Source organism: Alosa alosa, chromosome 11 (genome assembly GCF_017589495.1).
Source record: "Alosa alosa isolate M-15738 ecotype Scorff River chromosome 11, AALO_Geno_1.1, whole genome shotgun sequence".
Taxonomy (NCBI): Eukaryota; Metazoa; Chordata; class Actinopteri; order Clupeiformes; family Clupeidae; genus Alosa; species Alosa alosa.
This window is the reverse complement of record NC_063199.1, coordinates 26,320,436-26,333,818: the sequence shown is the minus strand read 5'-3', so window position 1 is coordinate 26,333,818 and position 13,383 is coordinate 26,320,436.

The following is a 13,383-nucleotide window of genomic DNA, read 5'->3' as shown; positions in this document are numbered from 1 at the left end:
CTGTTAACGTTAGCAATTGGTGGATACGACTAGCAAGCCTTCCTCAGCTTGCTAGCTAGCAATGCTATTTCTGATTATGTTTAAACTGGGCTTGCTATTTCTTTTAGCCATCAGAGATATAGTCAGGTAACGTTAGCCCAGTGTTTCTCAAACCTTTTTTCTGGGGACGCACTTTTTAAAAATGACAGACTATCGCGACCCAACTCGTGACTGGTAGTTAACAAACTAGATCAGTGGTTCTCAAACTTTTTCTTTCATTCCCCACTTTGATCAAGGGGGCATTCTTGAGCCCCACCTGTTCCTCATCGCTCAAAGAAAGTGGTAGGTCAAGCTTAAAATTGTCAAATTTATTGAAATAATGACAAGCTCTAAATATATCCTCTTCAACAGAGTTAAAATCAGCTGGTGCTGCAGATATAATAATAAATAAATACATAACACACATATTTCTGTTTTCCAGCAATATATTAGGAAGCATAGGCCATTTTACAGCATTGTACAATATATTCAATTAAATACCAACATGCTGCTTTAAATGGATCCATAATCCAGTCATACTGAGCACTGCTGGTTGGGAAATATTTTTTAAATAAACTTTGCAGGGATGTGATGTAGGCCTACTGTTTAATACATGGGATCACAAGAGTGCCTCCCAATCAGACGTTTCAGCGATTTCGCTCAGAAATCTCAAAGGCATAATACTGTCGCGATCGAGGCGCCTGTCCCATACTCAAGTTATTTTGGTGAATGCAGTACTCTTATTTGTTAGGTGAGGTAGGTGCTTGTCTTTGCCTTGTAACTGGACATTTAACTCAAATGTATCGCTAAGATATATCAAATATATCGCTAAGATAGGCCAGCTTCGTCAAGAAATGTTCATTAGTGAACGTGCTTGCAGATTCAAACATGCGCTCTTCCTCCAAGAAGAGGCGACTCGGAGCTCAAACACGCGCGACAGCACTTTACCTCGGGAGAGCCACCTTGCCTCGCTGTGAAACAGTAGGCTACAGCCTTTTGGTCAGCCTTTTAACTCCTGTTTTTCACGGCAGTTCGCGCCCCACCTGGCATGTCGTCGTGACCCACAGTTTGAGAAACGCTGCGTTAGCCTATTAGTAGGGATGGGCAGAACGAGGCTTTGTGAAACAACGAACGTTCGAAGCAATTGCGCCGGAATTGTGTCGAGGCTTCGAAACAATCCGACACACGTAACTCCATAGTGACATCTTGTGGCCAGTTTTGCTAACATCACATTTTGACCGTGAAGCACAACTGCTTCAGACGAAGAATATAAATAGCCAACATGGAACGCAAGATTACGTCAACAGCCACGTGGTTCAGTGGTTTTCGGCCGGAGCGGCCGGTGTTCGACTCCCTGCTGGTGCTTAAAAAGTTCAGACTAGTATATGCCTTCAGTAACTGGCAGTATATATCTGCCAGTTACAGATGTTTTGTTATTTCAGTTTCATAGTACATTATCTTTTGGAATATACTGGAGAGGAAAATGCTACAATGGTTTTAAAATGTAGACTATGCTTATGGCCCAGGGTTTTTTGGAAACATGTAGTAGGCAGTGTTGGGAGTAATGCGTTACAAAAGTAATGTAATTACTGTAATATATTGCTGTTTGCAGTAACGCGGTACTGTAAGGCATTACTAAAAAAAATTGGGTAATATTTTACTCGGCACAAACTTCAGTAACACGCGTTACAATGCATTTTAACCCGAAATTAAGTGGTGTTTTGTTTTGATACATATTCGCAAAAACCACCGCGAGAACAACAGAGAAGAAAAAATCGCGCATAATAGTAGAAAGTTATCTCCTGATACTAGTTGAAGATGGCTGCAGCAGACTCGAAGTCGGATTCTATTTGCTGGATAGACATAAGCCTACGCTCATTATTTTCAGCTTGTCAGAGACAAGGATATGAAGAACATAATAGTTAAGTAAGTGCACTTTGTGTGCAAAACCGAAAGATCTCTCTATGCCTCGCGAAATAGCACAAGTAATTTAATGAAACATCTAAGGTGGAGCCATGCTAATCTTTTTGATTCTTGTTAAAACACAAACTATGCTCTTAGTAGTGTATGTCAGCTTTGTGCTGTGAACTTGAATTAAAGAGAATAAAGGGATGGAAATGCAGAAAAAAGTTGTTTGTAGCCTGGCAGTGCCACGCTCTCACCACGCGCATCATGCACTTTGCGTAGGGCACCAAAGGACAGAGGGGTCACCCAAATAGCCAATGAAAAGTAGTTTTACTGCAAACGGCGTTTCACTCAATAACGTTTACAATGTCAAAATGCACTAACACCATGTTACATGCAAGTTTGATACTTTTTGGGTTCTCTCAATCTCCACCACATAGTACTAGAATGGAATTGGTGGGTCTTCAATAATTCGTTTTCCAAGCATTTCATGAAGCACATAATATGCCGAGTCGACTGAAACGCATTCCATTCAGATAGCTAGGTGGCTACCAGGCTCATAATTCACTTTTAATTGCAAAAAGAAATGTGAAGCAACATGTCATTGCACACTTCCATTTCCAAAGAAGGCTGCTTATAACAACTTAACATTGTGCATATTATTGTTAATATTGTGCTATCAAATAAACAAGAGCTTGCAAAAGGGCATTATGAGAACGTAAAGATCAATGTTCTTAAAGTGACAATGCACCATTTATAAGTAAAACAGCATTTCTTCAGAAATTAATGTTTAAAAACACACAGTAATGGTCTTAAATTATAAGCCTTTTTATTTTACTTTAGGTGTTTGAGTTATCATTAAATGTCACTCACTCAAAGCCACTCACTTAGGGCACCGAAATGGCCAGCAGGCCACCATCTTGACATTTCTTTATGTAAGCTTTGATTTAGGCTCTGTTGATTTTAATGAGGAGGCCTAGGCCTTAAAGGGGAACTTGGCAACTATTTCAACGTAATAAACCCGTTGAGAAATCATTTGGATGGTTAAATGACCTGTTCCGGTGAAAATGGTGACTTTTCCCGCTGCCCCTAGCGTCCCCAGGCGGAAAACCAACCTTGCAACATTGAGACTACCGTCCCGGAAGAGAAGTGAGAAACAAGAAACTTCGTTTTAAATCGTGTTTCTTACCTTGTAACATCCACATTGTCTGCCGAACTTATGCTAACCGTTTTGCTAGCTTGTAAACAAATCCATGTGCTTTATCGTTACCTTTTCCCACAGTTTTGAAATAGCATAATGCACAATTTCTCCAGCAGAGGGGGAGATCCTGCCAAGTTTCCCTTTAAAGTTACAGTATTTCTATCACAATTTACCAGACTTTGACCTTTTGTCAGTTTTTAACAAAATTCTGACTATGTTCCTTGTATTCATCATGAGCACTGCTCCTATTGCATTCTACTGTTAGCCTTAAGCCTAGCTCAGTCATTATGCTATACCACATCTCCCTCCATTGGAAGAGCAATAAGCTGTATTGAGCGTAATAAACTGCATTTAGAATGCCAAATCCATCAGAGACAGTAATATTATAATGTAACAAATTACTTTGAAATGACAGTAATAAGTAATACATTACGATTTTAAAGTAACTTGCCTAACACTGGTTGTAGGGAAATAAAGGATACATGAATGAAGCAGGTTAGACTAATCAGGTTCAACATGGGAAAAATAAACATACATTTTTTGTATGTCAGCATACATTTTTATTTAGGAATAACAGTTGTTCTGCTGTCTTGGCATTTAATCTGTTTCTTGTTTTTGAATAAACCTCCCCAGCCTTGGAAAAAATTATTTCACAAGGCACACTTGTTGCTGGCATGCACAAATATTTTTTTGCCATCACACTTAGGTTTGGATAAACCACTCTCCTCTCCTGCCAGTATTTCAAAGGGTCACTAGACTATCTATCTAAACTATCGCTCACTGTCGATCTCTAGCCTGTCAATTAATCTATATCACTAACTTATCAATCACAAGAATGGACTTTGTAATTTAGATCAAACAGGTGTTTACTCGGGTAATTGGCTCGCGCGGTAAGTGTGCCACCTGTCCAAACCAAATTGAAACACCACGAAGCCTCACTTAGCCATGGTCACGTGACATGGGCGTTTTGAACCACACTTCGAAACACTTTTCGAAACACTTGCGTTTCGGAAGCTCGACACTGTTTCGAAACGTCAGCTTCGAGCGTCACATCCCTACCTATTAGCCTAGTTTGCTTTGCATTTCAGGACGCTTTTTTGGCGTTTGTTATCAATTATGATCAAACGATCTAATTGTGTAGTGAAAAAGTAACACTACAAGTGACACTTTCACAACGTAATGAAATGATGAGTGGGAAACGGCTCTTGGTAAGGTGAACTTTGGGAAAAACCCTGCAACTGAATGTTATATGATTTTGCCAAATTAGACAGCTTTAGGCTACGTTTATATGGTGACGATGAAAAGAGAAGACGCAGAAGTGGCGTTTTTTATTCGCGTTTAGACGAGCATTCCCAGGGGGAAATCTTTGTTTATATGAAGACGCAAGAGTATGTGATATTCGATTGGATATGCATTCCAGACCGCTGGGTGGTGGTGTGAAAGAACCCCGGTACGTCACGCGCAGACATTCTAATTTGACAGTTTAGCCAGAGAGGTAATCAAGGATCTTTGGTTTAGCCGTTTAGACGGAGACGCAACCCGGGTCGTCTTCAAAACTCTACACACTCTGAAAGGAGTCTTCAGAATTTTGCGTCTTCAAGCCCCGATGGCGGGGTCGCCGTGTAAACGAAAGGCACTTATGATAAAATATTTTGTCGTCTTCCTTCGCAATCGTCCTCGTATAAACGGCCCCTTAGCCCTGTTTCCAGTTAAGTGCTAATATGTGTTTGGGTGTGTAGCACTTTCAGTCTTTCTTGCATATGAGAGTAATATGCACAATGTTCCTCTGCCAAGAGTTTAAATGTTTCTGCTACTTTCAGTGCATTCTGTTCTTGGACATCTAGTAGAAAATACACATACAGTATGTTTTTTTATGTGCTTTGCATTACATATTTCATGAAAAGTAATTTGAAAAAGATAGTTGCTCACAAAAATGCACCTCAAAAAGTTTAAAATTGTTGTATAGTGTTGCTGCAAACATAAGGTCATAAATATGTCCCTGAAACTACATGTATGACGGAGCAACTTTTTATTACTATAGTGTCAGAAATTACAACCCCAAATCAGAAAAAGTTGGGACATTGTGTAAAATGCAAATAAAAACAGAAAGTGCATTGTGAACAAAAAATCTGCATTGTGACGGGGCTAGTAGCCACCGTCACGGCAGCGAGGCACTGCCTACAATGAGAGACATTTAAATGTGTGCATGCTATGATTTCTGAGTGTTAATGATTATTTAGGCTGTTCATATACTTTTTGGTTATGCCAAAGTTCAGCAGATATGCTAAATCTTCAGTAGATGTTGTCTAGATGCGTAGACTTATTTATTGGCTGTATTCGCTTGTTTCTGTGGGTATCCTGAAACACCCCTGTGCTGCTATGATGCATTGGTTTGATCCAATTACAGGAGTGCAATCAGGCCCTATTTAAACCCATGGCTGAAGGTGCTTGGGAGTGAGAGCTGCAATTTGAATAGGCGTAAGTCTTAAGAGCTCGTCTCATGTGTGTAGCCCAAGTGACTAGCTGTGTAGTCCATTGCGCTCATCTTTTTACTAGAATATTATTGTATATTGTATTGTTTTGACTGTCAAGTCTTTTGTTTTTCTTTCTTTATTGAGAAGTGTTTTATTTCTCCTTAGTGCTTTATTCACATTAACTTACGTTACCATTGCCTTATGTTGGCCTTATTTGGGGAATTAATAAAATCCCATCTTCCACCTTGAATCTTTGAGTGCTGTTCCATCTACCTCACAACCGCCCGACACATCTACCCTTAAACATGCATTTATAGAAAACCCATATTTAACTGCAAAAAGGACATAAACAACATATAAAATGTTGAAAATTACAATTTGGACTATATCTTGGAAACTATATGTTTATTTATTTTTTTATTTGATGCCAGCAACAAGGAAATTCGTTCTCTCTCAACAGAAGACACATTACTGGAGACATTTTTATCGATTTTCGTAAAGCATTCGACACAGTAGACCACTTGATTTTATTATCCAAACTTCACTCTTTTAACCTATCGCCCTCAGTATTAGACATCATCTCTTCTTATTTAACTGATAGATCACAAGTTGTCAAAATTGACCATGCAATATCTCAGCCCTTGGGATGTGGTATGGGTGTCCCACAGGGAAGCATTCTGGGGCCTTTACTCTTTCTTCTATATAGTAATGATCTTACGGTGCATATGCTGGGGGCCTGGGGGGATGGGTGGCACGCAGGTCCTCCCCTCAGCTCGTTGCCATAGCTGCGGGGGCTGGGTGGAACTGTGGCCATTAATGGGTGCCCAGGTTGTCAATCAGTCAGGCAATCAGTTATTTTTATTATTACACAACAGAATAATTATAACTCCTCTCTTACACATGCACACACACACACACTCACACACTTACATCCTCACACACTCACTACCCCTTACCCCCCACCCACCCCCCCATCCCAACACCACCTCATTCACACTCTCAGAGCTACCATCCGCACCCCCCCATCTTGTCATTCCGGTCATCGATTTCATCCCTGATAATCATATCTGTAATCAGGGGCGCCTGCAGGAATTAATGCTATGGTACGCACACCCATCACCCCAAAAAAAAAAAAAAAAGTTCATGCGTGGACAGTATTTTTCCTTTAGGTTCGTGCATACATAGCATAACAACATCCACATGCAATAATGCAACAACAACGTCTACAATTACCTATTTATTTGGGCAACTTTATACATCCCTATACAGGCTAAAGGTACCTTTAGTTGTGTTATAGCTACTGTAACGTCTGGCTTTAAACAGCTGTAATGCAGTCGTTCTGACAAGCACACCAATTGCTTAGCCAACCTTGCCCATCTTGAATAGCTCCTCTAGCTTTGTTGCCTCCATCCTTTCTGTTTTCGTTGTTTAAACTTGTGATATCCATGATGAGTATTGAGTTAGTGAATTAGCTCAACATTGTGTGCTGATAACCATATAGAAAGCCGAGTGCCTGCGTGCGTATTCTCTCGTGCTCAAACATGTGTGCGCGTTAATTTTGATAAGTGTTCACTAACTTTACTTAATAGAAAATTGTAAATAGCCTGATGGCATGCAACTAATGGGATACTGTGCATAGTTGGAAAGGTATGGTAGGCCAATATGGTGTGAATATACACACAAGGTAAATTTTCTCTCGTTGTTGAGTGATGGTACGCACAGTGCGTACGGACGTACACCTGCAGGCGCGCCTGTCTGTAATAATCATCCTGGACGCAAATCATCCTTAGCCTTTCTGTTATTAATGTTATGTTGTGTTAATAAGCCATGTCAATGTGATGTCTTGTTAAGTTACAGTATGTGTTTGTGTAATGTACATCTGTTTGTCTGATGTAGTATTCTTGTGCATGTCGTTGTAGTGTTGCATTTTCTGTAATGTCAATGGTGTTTGCAATAAAAATAAAAAAAAAGATCTTCCAGCTGTGTGTAAATACTCTAAATGCCTAATGTATGCTGATGACACTGTGCTCTTTCTATCTGACCCCAACTCTGATACGATAAACTCCAAACTGTCATCTGACCTTCAATTTTTACATAAGTGGTTGAATGACAATCACTTAACCATCAATGTTAAAAAAATTGAATGCATGTATTTCCACTCACCCAGAAAGCATCTATCCATCACTATTCCTGTAATATTCTCAAATCAAACTCTTGTCATTGCCAAATCATATAAATATTTGGGAGTACTACTTGAATCACACCTTACATACTGTGAACATGCTTCCAAGCTAACTAAAAAGTTAAATCAGAAACTATATGTATACAACAAGATCAGATCATACCTACTGTCTCCAAAACCTGTCTCCAAAACCAAGCAATCATATTCTCAACCATCTCATACTGTCTACCAATATGGTCCCTCACCACAGAGGAAGTTACTGAACCCATCGCACGGTTATATTACCGAGCTTTGAAAATCCACAGTAATCTTCCCAAATGGACACACCACTGCACTGCGCTCACTCAATCACATGCTCTGTCTTTTCAAGATTTTATTTACAGTCATTCTTTTTATTTTCAACTCCAACACAGCACTTCACGAACACTCATCTCTCTCTTATCAACACATAACATGCCTCAAGTGCGTGTCACTAGGTCAGTCTCCACGGCCCTCCACCCAGTGCCCTCATACAACAATGGCTTTGGCCAGAGGTCCTTCATACATACGGCTACCAGAGTTTGGAATGGCATTCCTCAACACATCAGAGAATTACAATCCAGCACACAATTAAAAAAAAAACTATAAACTGCTACTCCTCAATACATACATTTGCAAACACTGACCTCTATCTATCACTGTCTGTGCCAAGTCTGATGTTTATACAGTATGTTTGCTTTGTGTTGTATGTAAATATGATGTGTGATGTGCCCTGTCCCTGTTACTTGTTCAATGTGCTGCAGAACAGGAACCTGCTGGAAATCATTTTTGTTACTGAGTCAGGCCCGTTTTAAACTGTAACTTTGTTACTTTTAATACTTTCCTGTATAATAAATATGAAATTAAATGAAAACATGTTTCATAAAAAGTTGGGACAGGGGTATATTACCACCTGTTCATTTAACAAAATTCTGTAAATGTTTAGGAACTGAGGAGACAATTTGCTAGAGTTTTGAGAATGAAATGTTGTCCCATTCCTGCCCAATATAGGATTTCAGTTGCTCAACAGTATGGGTTATTCTTAATCATGTTTGTCATTCCATGATGCAACAGGTCTGGACTGCAGACAGGCCATTGTAGCACCTGGACTCTTCCTCTATTATGGAGAACTACTATTTAAATATGTGTATAATTCATTTTGCCATTGTTTTCCTGAAATATTAATACTAAGTATTAATACTAGTGTAGTTAGTTTAGTTACTAAGTGTGTGCATTAGTGACAGCTCCATCCGTGCCACTCAGAAGTCAGACCATTTGATGCTGAGCTCAGGAGTTGTGGCAGGCCACTTATATCACATTTATGTGAACACTTTGATGTTCTTTTCTTTTTTATTTTGTTAACATTTTTAAGCTCAGACACAGAACAGCACCTGCTCTAAATCTAAAATCAAAAGCTTGCAAAAGCTTTACAGAAACAACCACCTGCCATGTTTTGCCAAAAACTGTTGGTGATATATACTGTGAAGTATTTGTTACATCTCTCCTGGGTTTTCTGGACCAAACCATAGCAGAACTGGAGCTTTAATGGTGCATGACCACATTAGACTGCGTAAACCCAGTCTGATCTGCCGGCGATGGAAAATACTAGACTGCGTAAACCCAGTCTGATCTGCCGGCGATTTCTTTTCGCCCTGCAGCTCAGGCTGGAAACCTGTACATCTGTGCTGCTTCCGTTACAATTTTGCCAGGACCAATCACAAAGTGGCTTATCCACCTGGCGCGCTATTGGCAGGTTTAACACAATGACGATAGAGAAGCAACGGCAAAGTCTCTCTCACGACCGTCATTCAATTAACCTCTTGACGATGCTCAATGTCTTTTTTAGGTTAGCAAACAAATTAATCGAGTGGGTGTAAATACCACTCACTTTCATGTTTTTTTTTTCCACTACGTGCAAAAATTGCTCGATGCCATTGCTGCTTCTGCAGATCGCTGATAAATGCTATGGAAGGTCACCTATTTCCACCCTTTTACGTGTATTGGCCCTTTCTATTAGACTCGTAAACCCATCGCCCGAGTTTGAAAGTGTAAATTACCCAGCTGTCTTGCGGCATTTCACGCAGGCACGCCCCCTTTACCTTTACCTCGCATTCCTTTAGCAACTCATCCGTACATGTTGTATGGGTGGGTGTACAATGATTTACTAGTCTAATGGAAAGGGCCATGTGTCACTTAATATTCATTTCTATACAAACCAAGGCAGCAGATGATCTCTAAAGAAATGCAAGCCCCCACCCCATAAGTGTATCTAAATTATAAAAATCAAAAATTAAATTTTACCGACTCGAAGAGCTGTAAACAGTGTCCACTTGGAGCTCCAGTGGAATTTTGATTTTGGGCACCCACCAGCCCAGCACCAAACTCCGAGCATGGTAAACAAAATCTGATTTTTAAGGCAGTAGGCTAAATACTCCCTTTAAGAACCAAACCAGATTTTGTTCAAATCTACACACATGGCTACTGAAAAATGTAAGGTTAATTTATCAAATGTTGTTTTGAAGTATGAAAAATTATCTTTGTTTTGGAATTTTTGAAGTAAAGGAGTGGAAATTGGTGCTTTTACGATACAAACCAACACATTTGTTAACAAGTTTCCCGCCTGGAGTTTTTGCGTTGCTCTGCAAACGTCACCCGGTTGGTCAGATTGGTGAATGACTATCCAATTGCGTAGAGTCATTTGAACTATGCCGGTTGATCACGCCTCTTGTGCAGTAGAAAATACATAGCAGACTCCCCAGACCAATGTTCAATCTTAAAAGATTGAGCTGGCCTGGTGATAGCAAGACTATGACCACATTTCATTGTGGTTTGTTTTTATCTTAAAATTATCTTACCGAAAGTAATACCTTAAATAAACATACCCCAAAACTTGCTACAAAGTGTTGTTTTAAACCAAAATGTCATGAATGTCATAAAATATGAAATTAAGTTCCACACAGGAGGAAAAGATGACATGACATACAGTAATTACTAGTGTTTTTCTCTGATGGTACAGTGCGTCCAAATATCCACACCTCTATCAATCAAGGAAAGTCACAGGGTTGCTTTGGAGAGGAGCTTTAAAAATGAAAGCACATTAAGCAATCAAAAGGCCCAACTGTAATGAAAAGTCTCCTTCATCTGCGATATGGTCATATTTTACAAAGTAGACGTTGATATCAATGCAAAGATATAAGGGAAGTAATGCCTCACAGATTGGCAGAACAAAGTTTGACCTGAAAAGTGGAGGAAATAAATATTGCTCAGTTGTTACAAGGAGAATGACTTGCTCATAATAAATAGGGACAGGAAACTGTTGTGTTTAAGATGAACACACATGAATTTCGAGCAGCATGTGGCGCACGTTTGTGGGGTGATGGTGTATCTGCAATTTTAGAGGGTTTTTTGAGGACAGACGTGTGTATGTGTGTCTGGTCAAACAGGTGTGTGTGTATGTGCGCACGCACATATGTGTGTTTGTCCGTCCATCCGCACATTGTGTGTGTGTGTGTGTGGATGCATGTGTGCGTGTGTGTGTGTGTGTGTGTGTGAATGAGTTTGCAAAAGTTATGAGACATTCAGAAGAATTAATCCCCACTTGGACAGGAGAGTAGTCTGTGTGTATTTGTTCACACGTGACCGCTGAGGAAAAAGGAGAAAGCTGAGTGTGATTCGTGTTTGTGAGAGAGAGAGATGGAGAGAGGGAACAAGAGATGGAGAGGGAGATAGAGAGAATGACAGAGAGTGTCTGAGTGTCTGGAGACAGGTAAAAAAAGGTGTGTGTGTGTGAGTGTGTGCCTCCTCCATCAGACAGGCTGACCCCGCAGTCTCGTTCTGTCTGGGAGCGCGGATGATAGTCCCCCCCAAACAGCATCCTTCATTTCCTGTTTCTGGGTAGAAAGAGAGGGAGAGACCCTGAAGCTCCGTAACTTATTGGCTGCAAATTAAAACACAACAGTGCAGAGCGGCGTTTGTCCTGTTATCTGTATCCAGTTTGGGCTTTGGAGGCAGGTGGCTATGGCGGTTGCAGTGGGGGTGACTGACGCCGTTTTACCCTACTGATCCAAACACCAGACAGCTGCTCCTGCAGGTGGAACATCTTCCCATCCCACTGAACACTGGTGGTGTACTGGGCCTCACTGGCTGTGATGGTCTTCCCAAAGCTGGGTTGTCAAGGTGCCCCTCAGTAGGGGGTAGGGCTGGACTGGCCATCTGGCCTACCAGGCATTTTCCCGGTGGGCCGACACACTTTTGGGCCGAATCGCTGATGTAATTATAATTTAGGCTATATATATATAGATTTTTTTTTTTTTTTTTTTTGACAGCGCCGGCCCTCAAAGGGCTATAGCAGCCCACTGATTAATTTTCCATACTGACATTGGCATCGCCCAAATCAAATCTCTTACTTCTTATGTGTGGCCGCGCCAGTCTTTATAGAGTTAATTTATTTTCCATAGGCCTACCAATCTTTGGGCCTACTAGCGCTAATACAACGCCTGTGACAACAAAATCATGCCTGCATTCTGTTCCCAGAGATTTCTCTGTTTATGATCTGCAGCGTTTCTGAAACTATGAGCCTCCTCTGATTGCTGGTCTACGGAGCCATGAATTTAATTACGCTCGGCTTCTGTCTGTTAATTTGCGGCACAATTGAATGATATTAGCCACGAAAGAAAAAGAAACAAAAAGTTTCCCCGATCAGGAAATACTTCATAATTCGCAACTTCTTGTAGGCCTAACAGAGGTAAATATTGTAGCAAATGGCCTATGGCGATGACAGCTTTAAAAAACATTTATTTCACTCGTCTCGCTGGAGTGAACGCAGAATGTGGGCTGTTGCGCAAAAAAATGAATGAAGGAGGGATATTATATGTATCATCTCTCTGAAGTTTTGCTAACATCTCCATTATTATCCTGAAATATGTCTCCATGCAGGACAGGACCGTTTCAAGCCTTCTACATTTGGGTGGGCTGGTAGAAATTTTGGGTAGGCTATAGCAAAGCGGTCAAATTGGATCCAAAATGGACATAAACACAAAACAAACACAAAACAATCAGTAGCCTACTACCTAGCTTGGGTTGCTGCAGCCAACAGCCAGGGATAGGCAGTATTTCCGATAGATGTATTTAAAATAAGCATTTCAAATACAAAATAGGCTAGTATTATGTAATTTGTTTTTTTATTTTGTTGGAAGAAAATGGCTTAAGTGCAAAAAATACATAAGTGTGTAGCCTATTTTTGTAGTTTAAAAATACTGCCAAATATCTTTGGTAAATTTACTTATTTTTAAATTTATTTATTTTTATTTAAACCAATAACCTACTTTTTGTGATGTGATGACATCATAAAAGTGCAAAACCACGAATGCAGCCAATGACTGGTGCTGACTTGTAATTTGCCCAGAGTTGTTGTGATCAGAATATGATTCAGGAAGATTATCCAGTGCAAGATGAATAACTTGTAGGTTCACACACACAATACATTCCCTCATACCAACCTTTCTTGAGAACTTTAATCATCCAATCATAACACATGTAACCGATTATGTGGTTGCTCTGCAACATTGCATCTCTGATACTTATTT